The sequence below is a fragment of the Molossus molossus genome, unplaced genomic scaffold, assembly GCF_014108415.1.
Source record: "Molossus molossus isolate mMolMol1 unplaced genomic scaffold, mMolMol1.p scaffold_m16_p_3, whole genome shotgun sequence".
Taxonomy (NCBI): Eukaryota; Metazoa; Chordata; class Mammalia; order Chiroptera; family Molossidae; genus Molossus; species Molossus molossus.
The window spans coordinates 61,373,178-61,389,981 of NW_023425366.1; positions in this window are offsets into that span (position 1 = coordinate 61,373,178).

Genomic DNA, 16,804 nt, shown 5'->3' on the forward strand with positions numbered 1-16,804 from the left:
TTCTAGAAATTTGTCCATATCTCCTTGATTGTCCAACTTGTTTGCATATAATTGTTCATAGTATGTTTTGATGATCCTTTGTATTTCTGTGGTGTCAGTTGTTACTTTTCCTCTTTTGTTTCCGATTTTGTTTATTTGGTTACTCTCATTTTGTTCCTTGGTGAGTCTAGCTAAAGGTCCATCAATCTTGTTTATCTTTTCAAAGAACCAGCTTTTTGTTTTGTTGATCTTTTGAATTGTTTTTTTGTTCTCGCTGCAGTTTATTTCTGTTCTGACCTTTACAATTTCCTTCATCCTACTAGCTCTGGGTATTTCTTTTTGTTTACTTTCTAGTTTTTTAAGTTGTAGGGTTATAGAGTCAATTAGGAATTTTTCTTGTTTATTGAGGTAGGCCTGTGGTGCTATGAACTTCCCTCTCAGGAGTTCTTTCACTGTGTCCCATAGATTTTGTGTTGTTGTGTGTTAGTTTTCATTGGTTTCTAGGAAATTTTAAATTTTTTCCCTTATCTCGTTAGTAACATATTTGTTGTTTAATACCATGCTATTTAGCCTCCAAGTGTTCGAATGTTTTTGTGTGTTTTATTTATTTATTTATTTATTTATTTATCCTCACCCGAGGATACCTTTCCATTTTTTGTTCAGATAGAGTGGGTGGGGTAGAGAGAGAGAGAGAAACATCTATGTGAAAGGGGCACATCGAGTAGTTGCCACTGGCACAACCCATCCAGGACCGGGGACAAACTGCAACCTAGGTATGCACCCTTAGTGGGAACCAAACCCGGGTCTCTCCGGACCACAGGCCGATGCTCTAACTGCTGAGCCAAACTGGCCAGGGCTTTTTGTGTGTTTTTATTGTAATTGAGTTCTAGTCTCATGCCACTGTGATCTGAGAAGATGCTTGATATGATTTCAATCTTCTTGAATTTGTAGAGACTTGCTTTGTGTCCTAACATGTGGTCTATCTTTGAGAATGTCCTATGTGCCCTTGAGAAGATTGTATATTCTGCAGCTTTGGGGTGAAATGCTCTGTAAATATCAATGAAGTCCAACTGATCTAGTTCATCTTGTAAAGACTCTAAGTTTTTGTTAATTTTTTGTCTATAAGATCTATCCAGTGGTGTCAGTGGCATGTTAAAGTCACCCACTATGATCGTATTGCTATTGATCTCTCCCTTGAAGTCTTCCAGAAGTTTTTAAATATATTTTAGTGCTCCTGTATTTGGTGTATATATGTTTACCAGTGTTATATCCTTTTTTTAGATTGATCCTTTAATATTATGTAGTGACTTTCTCTGTCTCTTATTATGGCCCTCGTTTTGAAGTCTGTCTTGTCAGATATGAATATTGCTACACCAGCTTTTTTTCATTTCCATTTGCTTGGAAAAATTTTTTCCATCCCTTCACTTTCATCCTGTGTGAGTCTTTTGTTGTGAGATGGGTCTCTTGTAGACAGCATATATATGGGTCATGTTTTCTTATCCAATCAGCTACGCTATGCCTTTTGATTGGAGCATTTAAGGCATTTACATTTAAGGTTATTATTGATAGATAGTTATTAGTTACCATTTAAATTTTATGTCTGTGTTTCTCTCTCTCTCTCTTTCTCTCTGTTTCTTCTTTTTCTTCCAACAGTCCCTTCAACATTTCTTGCAGTGCTGGTTTGGTGATGATAAATTCCTTTAGCTTTTTTTTTTTTTTTTTTTATCTGTGAAGCTATTTCTCTTTCAATTTTAAGTAATAGCCTTGCTGGTCAGAGTAGTCTTGGATTCAGACCCTTGCCTTGCATTACTTTGCACAATTTATGCCACTCTCTTCTGGCCTGCAGTGTTTCTATTGAGGAATCAGCTAACAGTCTAATGGGAGCTCCCTTGTAGGTAACTTTCTGTCTCTTGCTTCCTTTAAGATTTTTTCTTGCCTTTAATGTTTGCCATTTTTATTATGATGTGTCTAGCTGTGGGTCTTCTGGGGTTCATCTTGCTTGGAACTCTGTGTTTCCTGGACTTGTGTGACTTTTTCCTTTACCAGTTTAAGGAAGTTTTCTGTCATTATTTCTTCAAACAGGTTCTCTATTCCTTTCTCTGATTCTTCTCCATCTGGAATCCTTATAATGTGAATATTGTTACGTTTTGTATTTTCCCACAGCTCCCTTAAACTCTCCTCCTGCCTTTTAAACTTTTTTTTCATTTACTGCTCTATTTGGGTGTTTTTCTCTACCTTGTCTTCTAAGTCACTGATTCAGTCTTCAGCTTCTTCTAATCTACTATTGAACCCTTCTAAGGTATTTTTCATAACAGCTGTGTCATGCTTTATTTCCTCTTGATTTTTATGCATAGCTTCTACCTCTTTTTTTTTTTTTTTTTCAGGCTGAAGTAGTTCCCAGTGAGCTCTTCATAATTCTTATTAAGTTGCTTGTAGTTCTCACCAAATTGTTTGAGCAACCTTAAAATCATTGTTTTGAATTCTTTATCTGACAGGTTGCTTTCTTTCATTTCCTGTAGTTCCTTTTCTAGTGATTCCTCTTTTTCTTTCCTTTGGGTGTTATTTGTCTCCCCATTTTAGCCATCTGGTAGCTCTAGACCCACTGAGGGATGTTTGGATGTGTAGGCAGCTCACTGTATATCAAATGAAGCTACTGTGCCTCCCAGACTGTTCTGTTGTATGTCACCTCTTGACTGTTATAGATCTTGGAGGATTGACTGCTGCAGGCTGGTATTGGTGTGTCCTGGTAGGTGCTGCTGCTGGATTGCATGGGCCCCTCTGAAGCTGTGTTCCCCACTTGTCGCTGGTGCCTCCTGTAGCTGTATTGCTCAGGCCCTGCTGGAGCCGCACTCCCTGCCCGCACATTGGGCCGCTGGGTCGCACAGGTTCCTCTGGATCCCCGGGTCCGCACTGCTTTTGTGGGCTGCTGGGTCACACAGGACCTTATGGATCCCTGACTCGCCACTGCTGTTGTTGTGGGCAGCTATGTTGCACAGGCCCTGATGGAGCCCAAGGTCCCACTGCTGGTGGCTGGGGAGTGCTGCTGCCCAGTGGGGCTCAGCTCCTGCTCAGTTTTTGCTATAGTTTTGGGGGATGGTTCTCTGCTGCTGGTCTGTGCTTCTGTTGCCTGGGGATGGATGTCTGTTCCCCAGCCTCTGTTGCTGGGGGTATATCTCGACTCTGATCGGGCAACTACTATGGGGGATGGTGTTGGGCTCCTAGCCGTTTGGCACTTCTGCATTCGGCACCTTGGCAGCTCCACTACTGTGCACTGGACTGTGTTGACATAGGATGTCCACTGGTTCGATGGTGCCAGCTGCGCTGGTGAGCTCAAGTGGCTGGGCCTTAGCCTCTCCGACTGCATCCTCCCAGGGAAGACCTGGGATCTTCCAAAATGGTGGGACCTCCCTGCAGCGCAGGGAGAAACGCTCCGAAGGGCAGCTTACTGTGGTAGCCTGCTGCTCCCATCCACAGCACAAGCAACTTCTGCTCCATGTCTCTACACTGAACGAGTTTGGTCGTCCACCTTCACCTCCACTCACACTCTCTCACACATTCGCTCACTCTCTCACACACTCGCTCACTCTCTCACACACTCACCCTCCCTCAGGTCCTGCCTGCCGCCATCTTTTTTCTTCGAAAAGAGCAATTTAAATGTTGGAAAGATAGGTTGCTATCAGATTGTGGAGAGAGCTCTAAATGCCAATTTGGTAAGTGTGGCCTTTATTTTATGTTCACTATGGGACCATTGTATATTTTGAGATGATCTATTTATTGATAGCAATTTGGATCCTAACTTTTATTAGCTTCATATTTATTTCGCAAGCCAGGGATGTTGGTCCCTCCCTGGACTCTACCTTCTGCTTCACCTGCAAGATGCAGAGTTGAGACAAAATAAGCTTCCCCAGGGAGATTAGTTTCTCCTAGTTTATGAAGACAGAGTGAAGTCCATTCACTTTTTCTTTGGGAGCATGTGTTCCAATAAGAAGCAGAGTTCAATCACAAAATTGAAACTGAGGGGTGTGAGGAGTATACAGGTATCTTTCCCTTGAATTTTGAAGGAGACTGTTTGCTATTAACACAAAAATAAAACTCCTCACAGATCGTTAGCTTTTAAGAAGAATGACCTTAACATTATGAGATACTCTGCCTCTTGGACAAATATAAAAAGAATCAATTGTGGCATAGCTCTTGATGAAACAGAATCAATGATAACCACCTGCCAAGCTTGTTACAGCTGAATTGTATGCATGGTTTGCAATCACAACCATGTGGCAAATGCAATGGGTCAACCATATTAATACTGAGTTTATCTCCACCATCTGTTGTCATATTGACATCTACTTTCTTCAACATAGCACCCTATTTTTTTAAAAACATATTCTGTTATTTCTTCTTTTCCTTCTTCATTTTAAGTTATCCCCACTGATATCTGCATTATTTCATGATATCAAAAAAGGGAGCTTTCAGTAAGGGAGTGGTAGATGGCAAGGATAAATGGTCAAAAGATTCAGTGGGAAAAAGTCATAATTCATGGACCCTGAAAACTGTGTAGGTGAGGCTTGAGATATGAAATTATATATAGAAGACATGAAAGAGAAGTGATGGTTTGATTTAAGATTAACAACAACAATAAAAAAAAAAAAAAATCAAAGGAACTGCTCAAGAGGGGAGGAGAGAGGGAGGACTATTCTTGTAGAGGATAAGGGCAGAGTAGTTCACAGAGATTAAGATGGCATTAATATTATTATTAGAAAGACACTCCAACTTTTTGGTAACACATTCCAACAGCAATAGCTTTAGCTAGCCCTCTGAAATCAGGGCCCAACAAGTGAGGACTTCCTTTAACTTTATTCTTGAATTTCTGTCAAAATTAGCTTATATAAGCTCCATTATTTTTGGTTTTTAGTTTGTTTCCAAAACAGTTTCAGTTCATTTTTTGTTGTTGTTGTTGTTTTTCACTTATCCTCACAAAGTAGCTGAGAGTTAGCTTCTCAGCAACATCAGGCACATCTTCTGCCTCCCAACTCTTAACTAATTCCATTAGAAAATACTGACTATAATTGTGTGTGGAAGGTGAAGAAAATTCTATTAGTCACTAGGTTTTTAGAACAATAGCTTCATTTCAGAGTGGGCTTGGAGTTCCAACAAATAGAAAGATATGGAAAAGAGCATATTCAGTCTAAGCCAACAGAATTAACCTGGGCATTGTTTGAGCTTTTGGTCCCTAAAGCCATGGGTCAGTGATGCAGGGATAGACACTGACATCTGGTGAAGAAAAAAACATGGATACTGGGAGGACATGGTTCTTTTTTTCCATCCCAGATCAAATTTAAACCTGTGATTTGGAGCTTACTCATCAGAGGAGAAATATCATGAGCTATTTGCTCTCTCTGCTGGAACACAGCTCTGGCAAGCCTGGGAGTTGTGTTGAGACCGTCAAATCTATAGTCAAGGACCATCTTTGTGAATCATGAAACCATATGGCACTGGTTGTCTGAATTGGGAAAAAACAAAAACAAAAACAACAACAACAACAAAAACAGCCCGACTCTATACCAATGAAACCAGTGATGTGATTAGACAGGGCTAAGGGCCATTTGACCATCTCACACCTCCTCAATCTATGCATTTAAAAAACCATTCCTACGGCCTGAACCATGTGAAATACCAGAACTCCTGTAGTGCTAACAAGGAATAAAGATCTTGCACCAGATGGTGCCTCTTTTCTCCATCTATCTCTAGCCCAAACAATCTGCCAGAGTTTTGAAGAAAAATGCAATGTGATCGTGTTGCAAAGTATATGAAGGAACAGTAAGAAAAGTAATCTGGCTCAAGCATTGGAACTCAGAAAGGAGATTATTATGACTCTGAGCCTATGGATGAGAAGGTATTGCTAACCCTACATTTTAGTCCATAAAGCAAATGATATCTATTCCCAAGCCCAGCTGGAAGATGAGTATCTCTGCAACATATTGATACCAGTCAATATGGTAAAAATTTCAAAAATTCATCTGGATATTTTGTTTATATAACACAAAATGACCAGTTTGATCATTTTTTTTTTTTTTTAAACTTACTAGCTGTAAAGGGATAGTGCACAGAAAAACTTTATTTAAATTTTTTGTTATTGCCTTTCAGTACTGAACTTGGCCATCTTAGTGATAAGAACTTAGATACAGTTTTTATGTCCCTTTTGCAGAATATTCTTAATATTTTCTTTAGTAAGCTTGGGTGGGATTTTTATTTTTTCTTTTTGGTCATTTTTCTGCTTCTTTGTAAGACTTTTGTGGTCACATGTTTTCAAGTATCCCATTGCCCTCTCATACTTTGATCAACATACTGGTACCTCTTTGCCATAAGATCTTTGACAATTTTATCTAACTTTTATAGGATCCTAAGGTGCTTTCTAGTGAGAGGATATTTTATAGAAGATAAAAAAAAATATTTCCAGGTTTCTTTCTAGATGCAACTTATCTGAGTAGAAAGTTTAGTTTTATGTTTACATTTGATGCTTGGACTGAAATAATGTAAATGATGAGCCTAGAAAATATCGGTGATTTGATAGAAGGTAGTTCATTGGTGCTACTCAGAGTTGGTCTGCAGACTGATTTATATCAGCAAACTGATAAAGACCCATGATGCACCTTCACAGAAATTGAAAGTCAGAATTTAGAAACACCCAGAACAATTTGGCATTGCTGTGACATACAAACATATGATCACTTTTCCCAAAGTTCATTTTCTTTTAGTTAACCAAAATATCAGTCCATGATGAATTAGAAGAAATAAAAACCATGTTCACTGTGTTCAGAGAATTTAAGAGGTATCACGTTAGAGTCCATGATTTCATCACTTTATGTAAGATAGGTTGAAATAGAGACATGGATCCACCCACAAAGAGGAAGTTATGGCAATCATCTTGATATGCGTTCACTGGGACTCAGGAGCTTCCGTGTTAGTTGGGCAAGGAAAGGAACACATCATGGAAATATTACACAGGAGAAGGAACAGGATGTTATCTTGAGTTGAACAGGCTGTGTGACAAGGAGATGTATGTAGCCCCATGCCTGGTATCAGCCTGGATGGTGTTGCTAACTGTAGACATGGGACAGCTTCACTGGAAAAGAGAGCTTCAGAACACTAGGGACTCTTGATTTTTAGTTTTGACTTAGTGATGGCAAGCCATCTATTTAGAAATTTGCTGGGAGCCATGGAAGACTGTGGATTTCAACTGAAGAGCTTAGGATTAGAAATTTAGAACAAATGGGAAATTTTTCATGATGGCAGTTCCCTTCGTCACATTTTCTGATGTTTGAGATACCACTATTTGCAACTTTTCTTCCTTTTCCTTACAAGGTGCATGCAATATCTGGGGGTGGATGAAGGACATGTTCTCAGACCACTCCTACCTTTGCAGGAGATATTGGCATAGTCCAAGCCCTGAAAAATGCTGTAACTAGGTTAGCCCACAAAAGTAACAAAAGTACCCATCTGGTGTGGCTCAGTGGTTGAACGTTGCCCCCTGCATTGAGGTTGCTGGGTCAATTCCCAGTCAGGGCACATTCCCAGGTTGTGGGCTCAATCCCTACTGTGGGCCATGCAGGAGGCAGCCAATAGATGTTCTCTCTCATCGATGTTTCTCTCTCTCTCTCTCTAAAAAAAAATCAATAAAAAGAAAAAAAAATGTAGCAAAACTGATTTCTGATGATGTATCTAAATGATATGCCAAGTAAAAATTTTTTGGTATCTCAGATTTGAATTTTGTCAAAGAAATATTAGAAATGAGTAGTGGTTAGTTTCTCCAGGTTACTTTCATAAAAACTTGTCCTTTTGTCTTCTTTAACCTCTTAAAAGAGTTGAAATTATGTTTTTATTGCTAACAAAAACATCACTATGATTTCTGATTTATTTATTTTTTTTAACATCTTCTTTAGTGAGGTGTCTATTCAGGTTTTGGCTCATTTTTCATCAGGTTATTTGTTTTCTTCTTGTTGACTTTGAAGAGTTCTTTGCATATTTTGTATAACAGTGTTTATCAGATATGTCTTTTGCAAATAGTTTCTTCCAGTCTGTGACTTGTCTTCTCATTCTCTTGCTGGTATTTTTGCAAAGCAAAAGTTCTTAATTTAATGAAGTCATATCTTCCCCCCTCCACCCCCACACACAGATTGTGTGTTTGCTGTGGCATCTAAAAAGTTGTCACCAAACCCAAGATCATCTAGATTTTCTACTATGTTACCTTTTAGGAATTTTATAGATTTTTGTTTTACATATACGATGATGATCCATTTTGAATTAGTTTTTATGATGGGTGTAAGGTTTATGTCTAGATTTATTTATTTTTAATCTTTTTTTAAATTAATTAATTTATTTTTTGTTACAGATGTTTCTCCTTTTTCCTTCCGCAAACACCCTCCTCCCTATCCCGCCACCCCCCAAGCATTGTTCTCTATGTCTATTGGTTATGCATACATGCATATAAGTTCTTTGGTTTATCTCACCCTACCCCTGGCCCCCCTTCCTCTAAGGTCTGGCAATCTGAACCATACTCCTTTCTATGTCTCTGGGTCTGTTTTGTTCATCACCTTTTTTTTTTTGTTCATTATATTCCACAAATAAGTGAGATCATGTGGTATTTGTCTTTCTCTGATTGGCTTATTTTGCTTAGCATAATGCTCTCCAGGTTCCTCTATGACATCTCAAAGGATATGAGATCCTTCTTTCTTACAGCTGCATAGTATTCCATTGTACATATGTACCACAGTTTTTTTTATCTACTCATCTATTGATGGATACTTGGGCTGTTTCCAGATCTTAGCAATTGTAAATAGTGCTGCTATGAACATAGGGGTATTTCTGTTTGGTGTTTCAGGCTTCTTAGGATATTTTCCTAGAAGTCGGATCACTGGATCAAATGGCAGTTCAATTTTTAATTTTGTGAGGAAACACCATATTGTTTTTCATAGTGGCTGTACCACTCTGCATTCCCACCAGCAGTGTACTAGAGTCCCCTTTTCTCCACACCCTCATCAGCACTTGTTGTTTGATGATTTGTTGATGGCAGCCATTCTGGCAGGTTTGAGGTGATACCTCACAGTTGTTTTAATTTGCATCTCTCTGATGATTGGTGATGTTGAGCATTTTTTCATGTCTCTTGGCCATTTGTATGTCCTGTTTGGAGAGGTGTCTCTTTAGGTCCTCTACCTTATTTCTGATTTCTAATTGTGCTATTAGTAATATTGTTAAATTTATTTAAAACTTTTTATTGTTTACAGGGTTTTTATGGACTATGATAATGATCCATATGGACAACAATTTATATTGTAGCTTCTACGGAAATCAATTGCAGAGTTATGGCTAGAGGAAAAGATAGCACTTCATCTAGTTCACAGCGCACACACACACACACACACACACACACACACACACACAATTACTAGATGATCTCTTTTGACTCCTTGAAGCAGGAAACAAAGGAAATGTTGAGACTCAGGTAAAGATTCGTCTCTAGGTGTAGGAGACACTGTAGTTCATCCACAATATAGTGCGGATTATTTGTTTTTAAAGTATATCTCACAGATGTATTGACTTTACAGCTGGAAAGAAGTTCTTGTCATTTTATAATCTTTTATCTAATACTTAACCCGTTCTCATTCTAGCCCTGCTGACCAAAGCAGAGGCACAGTTCTGCTTGCTCCTGGACTCAGAGGGGAGCGGGAAGCAAAATGACATCACTTTCTGAGCTTTAGGAAGTATGTTGCTTGCTGAGTGTGAACCTGACATTGAACAAATGTCAGAGACCAAGACAATGTACTAAATAATCTCCCTTTTAGCTACTAAAATATACAAACTATGTAGGCAAAGTTATCATTTCCATTTATTCTTTTCCCTTTTCTTTCTTGACCATCCTTCTAAAGCCCCACACTGCCTCTTTGTTCGGTGTCTTTGAGTTCTTGCCTCTGCCCAGGCATTGTTTGATGGACAGAGTGCCTGCTTGCACATCACACGTCACTGGGGCCGTTGGGAGTGCGCCGTGTATTTCAATGCGACTGTATCTCTATTCATCTACTGACAAAAGTGGCAGTGCCGCAGACAGGGATATTTGTTATTGAAACAAGCAAAACGTGTGGTGTTATAGATTTGTATGCAAAACCCTCACAACAAAACTAAGTAGCTATTTACTTTAAATATGCCAATTAACTGTTACTAATATACAGTGCAATTCTAGGTTAAGGATGATTGATAGTAACACGCAGTGAAATGTTCTTAAACTACAGTCAGGAAATGTAAATGCACAAAATGGAAAGAACCAGCGGCTGACAGCACTAGTTACATGTTTCAAAACAACACTTTCAAATTGTTCCTTTATTGTTCTTTCATCCTTTCTCTATTCTGTACTTCTACAGCCTGTAGCCAACAGTGTACTAAGAAAGTTTTGGAGGAAAGGAAATGTTTTAGTACGAAGTAAACATCATGGGCCAAATCTCATTTGTTTCACTCAGGCAGAACTCTTAGGAACCACAGTGGGAGTTTTGCTTGACTGAAGAGAATAGTCTTGTCTCTTTTAAATGTCTGACATCGAATCTGTCGCCATTACAAAAGTAATTAAAAGGAGAGATGGCTTCTCCTTCAGTTGCTATGTCTTGTTTCTGCAGACACTTCTTCATTTGCTCTAGATCAGTATCGAGAAGAAATACAAAGAAAGCCACAAATGCTAGTGACATATATATTTTTAAATTTTCTACAACCCCAATTTAAAAGGTAAAAAGAAGCAAATGACATTTATTTGTATAACATTTTATCTAATCCAATATATGTACGCTATTATAATTTTAACATGTAATCATTATAAAAGATGAATAAGGTATTTTGCATTTCTTTCTGCATACTGCTTTCAAAATTTGGTGTATATTTTATGCTTACAACTTATGCAAATTCAAAAGAATCACATCTGAAGTGTTTGGTGGCTTGCCATGTCCAGTGTCTACTGTATGGGGCAGCAAGTTTTATATGTCACCGTTTGAGGGTTGGTCTAGTGTCTGCGATTAAAATGTATACATTGGACAGTCAGGAAAAGCTGGATATATATCCTGAATCAACACAATGATGCGATTACTGTTCAATTCTGCTAATTACTGTTAAAGCCTGCCATTTTATTGGGGAAATGTTAGTTAAATTCATAAACTCAGTCAGCTGACTGATGATTTTATAAAGCTACCTGGCTGTTAAATGCTAAAATGTTTGTGCTAGGGATACTATTATAAGTATTATTTTAGTAAAGTCTCAAAAGTAAACATGGAGTTTTTTCTTTTCCCTTTTCTTTCTTGACCATCCTTCTAAAGCCCACACTGCCTCTTCATTTGGTGTCTTTGAGTTATTGCCTTAAAAAAATAAAAATATAGCAAGGACCTTTTGATATATACCATTTAAATGTCAGTTGAAAATTTTCATGATGCATTTTGTATTCCTCACATCAATTAAAGTTGGGTGTGTGTTGTTAGAAAAACAATCAGTTAAGTGCAGATATTGTCCAGTGAACCCTCTAGAAGGAAGACTGATTCTACTTAACTCGAGTGAATTTTTTATTAACACCAAGTGCAAACTAAAAAACGTAAGGCAGACGCGGTGAAGCAGAAACTGAACGTCAAACAAAGAGGAGATAATAAAAAAGGAGCTATTTGGGGGTAACAGTGGATTTTTTTCCAAATCAGACAATTTTGAATAATTTAGCGTTATGTGTGCAACACACAGAATTCATGCTGCGGAGGTAAATGACAACAATAACAACACAGCTATGTCATACTTGTTCAGATTTGGGGAAAACACTCGTGTGAGGAGCAACCTTCAGAAGCAAGCGTAATAAAATAAGTGCTACGACGAAGGCCATCAACAGAAATACAGACATATTTGCTAAGTGTGTAACATTTGAAGAGTCATGAAGACTTGTGGGAGGGCCCGTTTCCACCTGTCCCCTGCCCCAGCTCCCCTCCTGGTTGCTTTTCCCAGATTTCTGTCAGCTGTCTCTCCAGGGGGTTTAGCTGGTGGGACACCCCAGCGGGAAAGTACAGGGCTGTAGGACAGGGAAAGAGGTTATTGTCCCTGTTTCTCTGTGTCTCAGGTGATAGCTCTGGAAATGTCTCACGTAGTGTCTTCTCTGCAGCTACAGCTCCTGCTCTGTATTCATGTCAGAGTTACGCCTTCCTCTGAGGGACCCTAACTCCTGGTCCTGGTGTCACAGGCTCCTCTCTTTCCTCCTCCAGCCTGGAAGTCTTAGTGACTTCCTGCTATTTCTGTTCCCTGGGCTCCTCATCATTCTCTCCTTGTTCTATGAGCCCGTCTGCTTCTACGTAGCCAGTTCCCTTCATACATTCTCCCCTCCCCCCATTTTAAATCCTTGGAACCCTTCTCCCCAGTTGAATTGTAACTGATAACAGGATGAAATATAGATTATGAAAAAAAAATGAGCAAAATTCCAAATAAATTATTAAGCAGGTTGCTTATTTCCACCCCAAAGTAGGCAGTGATCATCAAGAGACATTGTGAGTTTCTTAAAAGCAGTAATGACCAATTCACGTTGCTTATTTCATTGGAGGCTGAAGAAACGCTGGTAGGAGAACATGAGGAAGGCCTTTGAAGTGATCTCTCATGATGTCCTTGTGGTTAATGGACACATGTGTGCTGGATGATCAGATTTAGTCAGGTTTACAGGCTGAACTGGAAAGTACCTCCAGGGAAACATGGCTGCCTTTCAATATTTGAAGAGGGATTAGATTAAATCTTTGAAACACTGAATGCAAGAGCCAGGATCAATGTTTGAAGTTTAGGGAATTTGATTTTGGCTTTGTAAACAAGAGTGCATTCTCAGAAACACACTTCTTCAGACACAGAATAGGCTTTCTGTGAGGAAGATGGTTTCTGCCCATGGTTGCATCTAGACAGAGCTTACCAGTGAGGAGTAGGGGGAAAGGGATTTTTGCACTGAACTTGAAATAGATTATTTGTAAAGTTTCTTCTAACACTGGAAGCTTAAGAACTTATGGGTATGGTCATCCATGCTTGATGCTAGCACGGCACCTAAGTAATTCTGTCATTTAATGAGACTTCAGAAGGAGCCCTCCAATTCATTCTGAAGTCTGCCTCTAGGAAATCACTGTTAATATAAATGAACACTGTCTTGGTGAAGAACTAATTAATGGAATTTTCTGGTTTATTTCCTGGTTTATAGAAGCACAAATATGCTAGCTATTAGTTCAAATGGAAAATAATTTTCTCTCATTTTGTTTGTTTTTTTAATCCTCACCCGAGGATATTTTTATACTTATCTTCAGACAGAGTGGGGCAGGGGGAGAGAGAGAGAGAGAAATTTTGATGTGAGAGAGACACATTGATTGGTCACCACCCGCACCGACCCCAACCAGAGCCGAGGATTAACCATAATTGAGGTATGTGCCCTTGACCAGAATCAAACCTGGGACTCTTTGGTTCACAGGCCAATACTCTAACCACTGAGCCAAACAGGCCAGGGCTTTTTCTGTCATTTTGAAAAAAATCAGCATATTAGGGAAGGGGCATAAAGCATGAACGAATACTACATAAATATCATCATCAATGGATATATTTTTAAATATAGAATATGCATACAAGAAAAGTTAAAGGTTTTATTGAGGAATGACTTCAGTCTTGTGTGAGTTAGTTGTCAGGACAAAACCTCACTTTATGAAAGTTTTTTTTGTAGAAGATGACATTTTATCACCTGTGTTGAGAGAAAACAGTTGAACTGTAGTTATAATCAATCAATCATTCAACAAGTGTTCAACACATGCTGTATGTTTAGCATCAGATATAGCCATAGGCAGCATTTTGAAGCAGAAGAAGTGGTTTTCTAGTCTTTTTCTCTCTGTCCTTGTTCATTACATGATGCTATGCATTTGGAAGACTTCCAGTGACCTCTAGGTCTCTGCCCTCTACTTCTGAGGAATAGATCTGAGAAAATATTTTGCAATAAGACACAAAATATATACTAAGTAACACTACTTGTTGAATAGAGGTGAAAATGTGAGTATAGTTTTATTCTGAGGATTTTATTCCCTTGTTTCTTATGGGTTCCTATTATAAACTAAGCACTGAATGAATTACACCATGCTTCCACTTTCTTTCTTTTTTTTTTTTTAATCCTCACCCGAGGACATTTTTCCATATTTTTTTCAGGTAGAGTGGGAGGGAGAGAGAGGAACAGAGAGAGAGAGAGAAACATCGACGTGAAAGGGACACATCGAGTGGCTGCCACCCGCACGACCAACCAGGGCCGGGGACAAACTGCAACCGAGGTACATGCCCTTAGCGGGAACCGAACCCGGGTCTCTCTGTACTGCAGGCCGATGCTCCAACCGCTGAGCCAAACCGGCCAGGGCCATGCTTCCACTTTCAAAAGTCTCCAGGATCATGAATATAGACCAAGGTACAGAGAGCTAATTATAACACAACATGAAAGGGGTGTGCTGCAGGTATTAACACAATGCTATGGGAACACAAAGGAGCGTGTGATTAATTTATCAATTCGGTTGCAGTGGGGGTTGGGCAAAATTCTGAGGGGGAGAAAGGATTCAGAGAAGCAATGGCATTTAAACTGAGAGTAAAAACAAAATACTTTTTCCCACAGAAGGGAGTACGGGGAAGGACCCTGTAAGCAGCAGAAAGAGTTTGTATAGAAGCTCAAAGGTGTTTGCTTTTTAACAGCTACAGGTTTCCACTGGCATTAACCAGGGGTTAAAGTACCATTTGTGGGAATTTAGGGAGATATTGTCTCTAAAGACTCTCTATGGAATGTTGCTTATTCTCAAGTGTAGGGCCAGCCTGGTCCATCACTCTGCTGTACACAAATATATCAACAGTGCCTAATAATTACTCTTAGTGGTCTGATGAATTCAATGAGTAATGCACACTGAGTTTTTAGGTTTCAAACAAAAATATTCAATGTAAGCCTTGTGCATTAATTCTTCCTTTCACAAGCAACCTCTGCCGGCTCATTTTTCAGCAAGGTATTCACTTTGTAGAAGTAAATTAATCTATAGCATGACATACAATAATATTAATATGCTACTAACGAGACTTTTTTCTCCAAAAACATGTATTTATAACTTCAGCTGTGGTCTTATAGCACTCCGATCTTTTAGCACCTGCCAACTTTTATGGCAGCTCACAAAGCAAGGGCACCTCCCTCAGCTCTAGAGTTGCCTTTTCTCTCTGGGGCAGACGCATTAAAAAGAACAACTTTCAGTCTGAAAGAACCAAGGTCAAGAGACTGGATACTGAGGCCCAAGTGGGTTTGCTACCTCAAATCTACTTGGAGGATCAGATTGCAGGTTTCAATAGCTATAGCCTAAAGAATTTCTGTAATAAACCAGAGACGATCATTAAAAGCAAACACTTAGGAAAATATTAATTTCAATTAAGAAGATGTTATAGTCAGAATTTTCCTAGGATTATTGAACCTGCAAATAATTTAGACCAAGTTTTAATTTAGCTTTCAATTTTACTAGTGTCAAAATCTTGTTCTACTTTGGATCTACTGATTTTTCCATTCCAGAGTCAGTGCCATTTTTAAAGGGTGGTTTTAAAACCAATAATTTAATCCACATTCTGCTAAAACATTTAGTATAAGTGCTTTACTCAGATGTATTTTTTCTTGCTTGAAAAAAAATCTGATTTTAATTGCCAAACTCATTTAAAAAAAATCAATTCAATGACAAAAAAATGCTATGGTTTTCCATTGTTTTTCCCCCATTTCTTTTCTTTCTTAAACCCAAGGGAAAACATGGATGAACAACAAAAAAAGTGCTCTGTGGAGAGTCTTCTTTAATGTCCCACTTTGGTGATGTATGAAATCAAAACCAAATTGTTTGAACCAGTTACAAGGCTTAGTTTGAATTATACAGAGTGCCTGTGTTTTGCAGTAATTTCTTGTGATGATTTTATTTTGTTCCTCTGGTATGTACCATCATATTAACACATGCTAAGTAATATACATGCTTTGGTTGCTAAATCTGCTTCTACTTTTGTCTGGGCCAAAAATTATTCTAGGATTTCTACTAAGAATGGTTAAGACAGGATGAGTAGAAGGAGCAACCAAAGGGCTAAATGAGACAAACATGTTTAGTGGATAAATAAAAGGCCATTTTTTTGTGATTCTGCCCTTTAGGGGGAATGTAATATTTTCTCATTTGAATGTCTTTATGATACAAAAAATATTTGGACAATTTAATCAAACTCATCAAAGAACCCAGGTCATTTATCTTTGCACGTTCAGTGTATATATTACAATGCAACCACATGGTCTATTTCTAGAACTAACTGAGATCATGTGTCATCATGTCACTACCAGTAAATGACCAGAAGAACCTGAAGGGTTCAGGGCCACTCACTGGAAAGCGTTTCTAAGGAGAGAAATCTTTCCAACATTGTGACTCTATTACTTAATTCTATTTTGGTTATAATAAAAGATAGCCATGTCAGATTAACTTAATTAAAACTTAATTACAATAAGAATTTATTGTATAGATACTTCCAGAGCTCAAGGGCAGGAGATGCATAACTGGGGCCTATGAGAGGCTGTAACTAGAAATCCAAATTGGCAGTGTTTTTCTCTCTGTCATCTCAGGGCCTGGTTCTCTGTTCTAGGTGCTTCAGTCTTTTCTCTCTGCTTCTCCACCCTACCTGCTGCCCCGCAGCTCCCAAATGTACCTGTCTTCTGTTTAGCAAAGCAGTCCTTAGTTTAGATTTCCAGGAAAAAAGATCAATCAGAGCGACTCTGACTTAGGAGAGG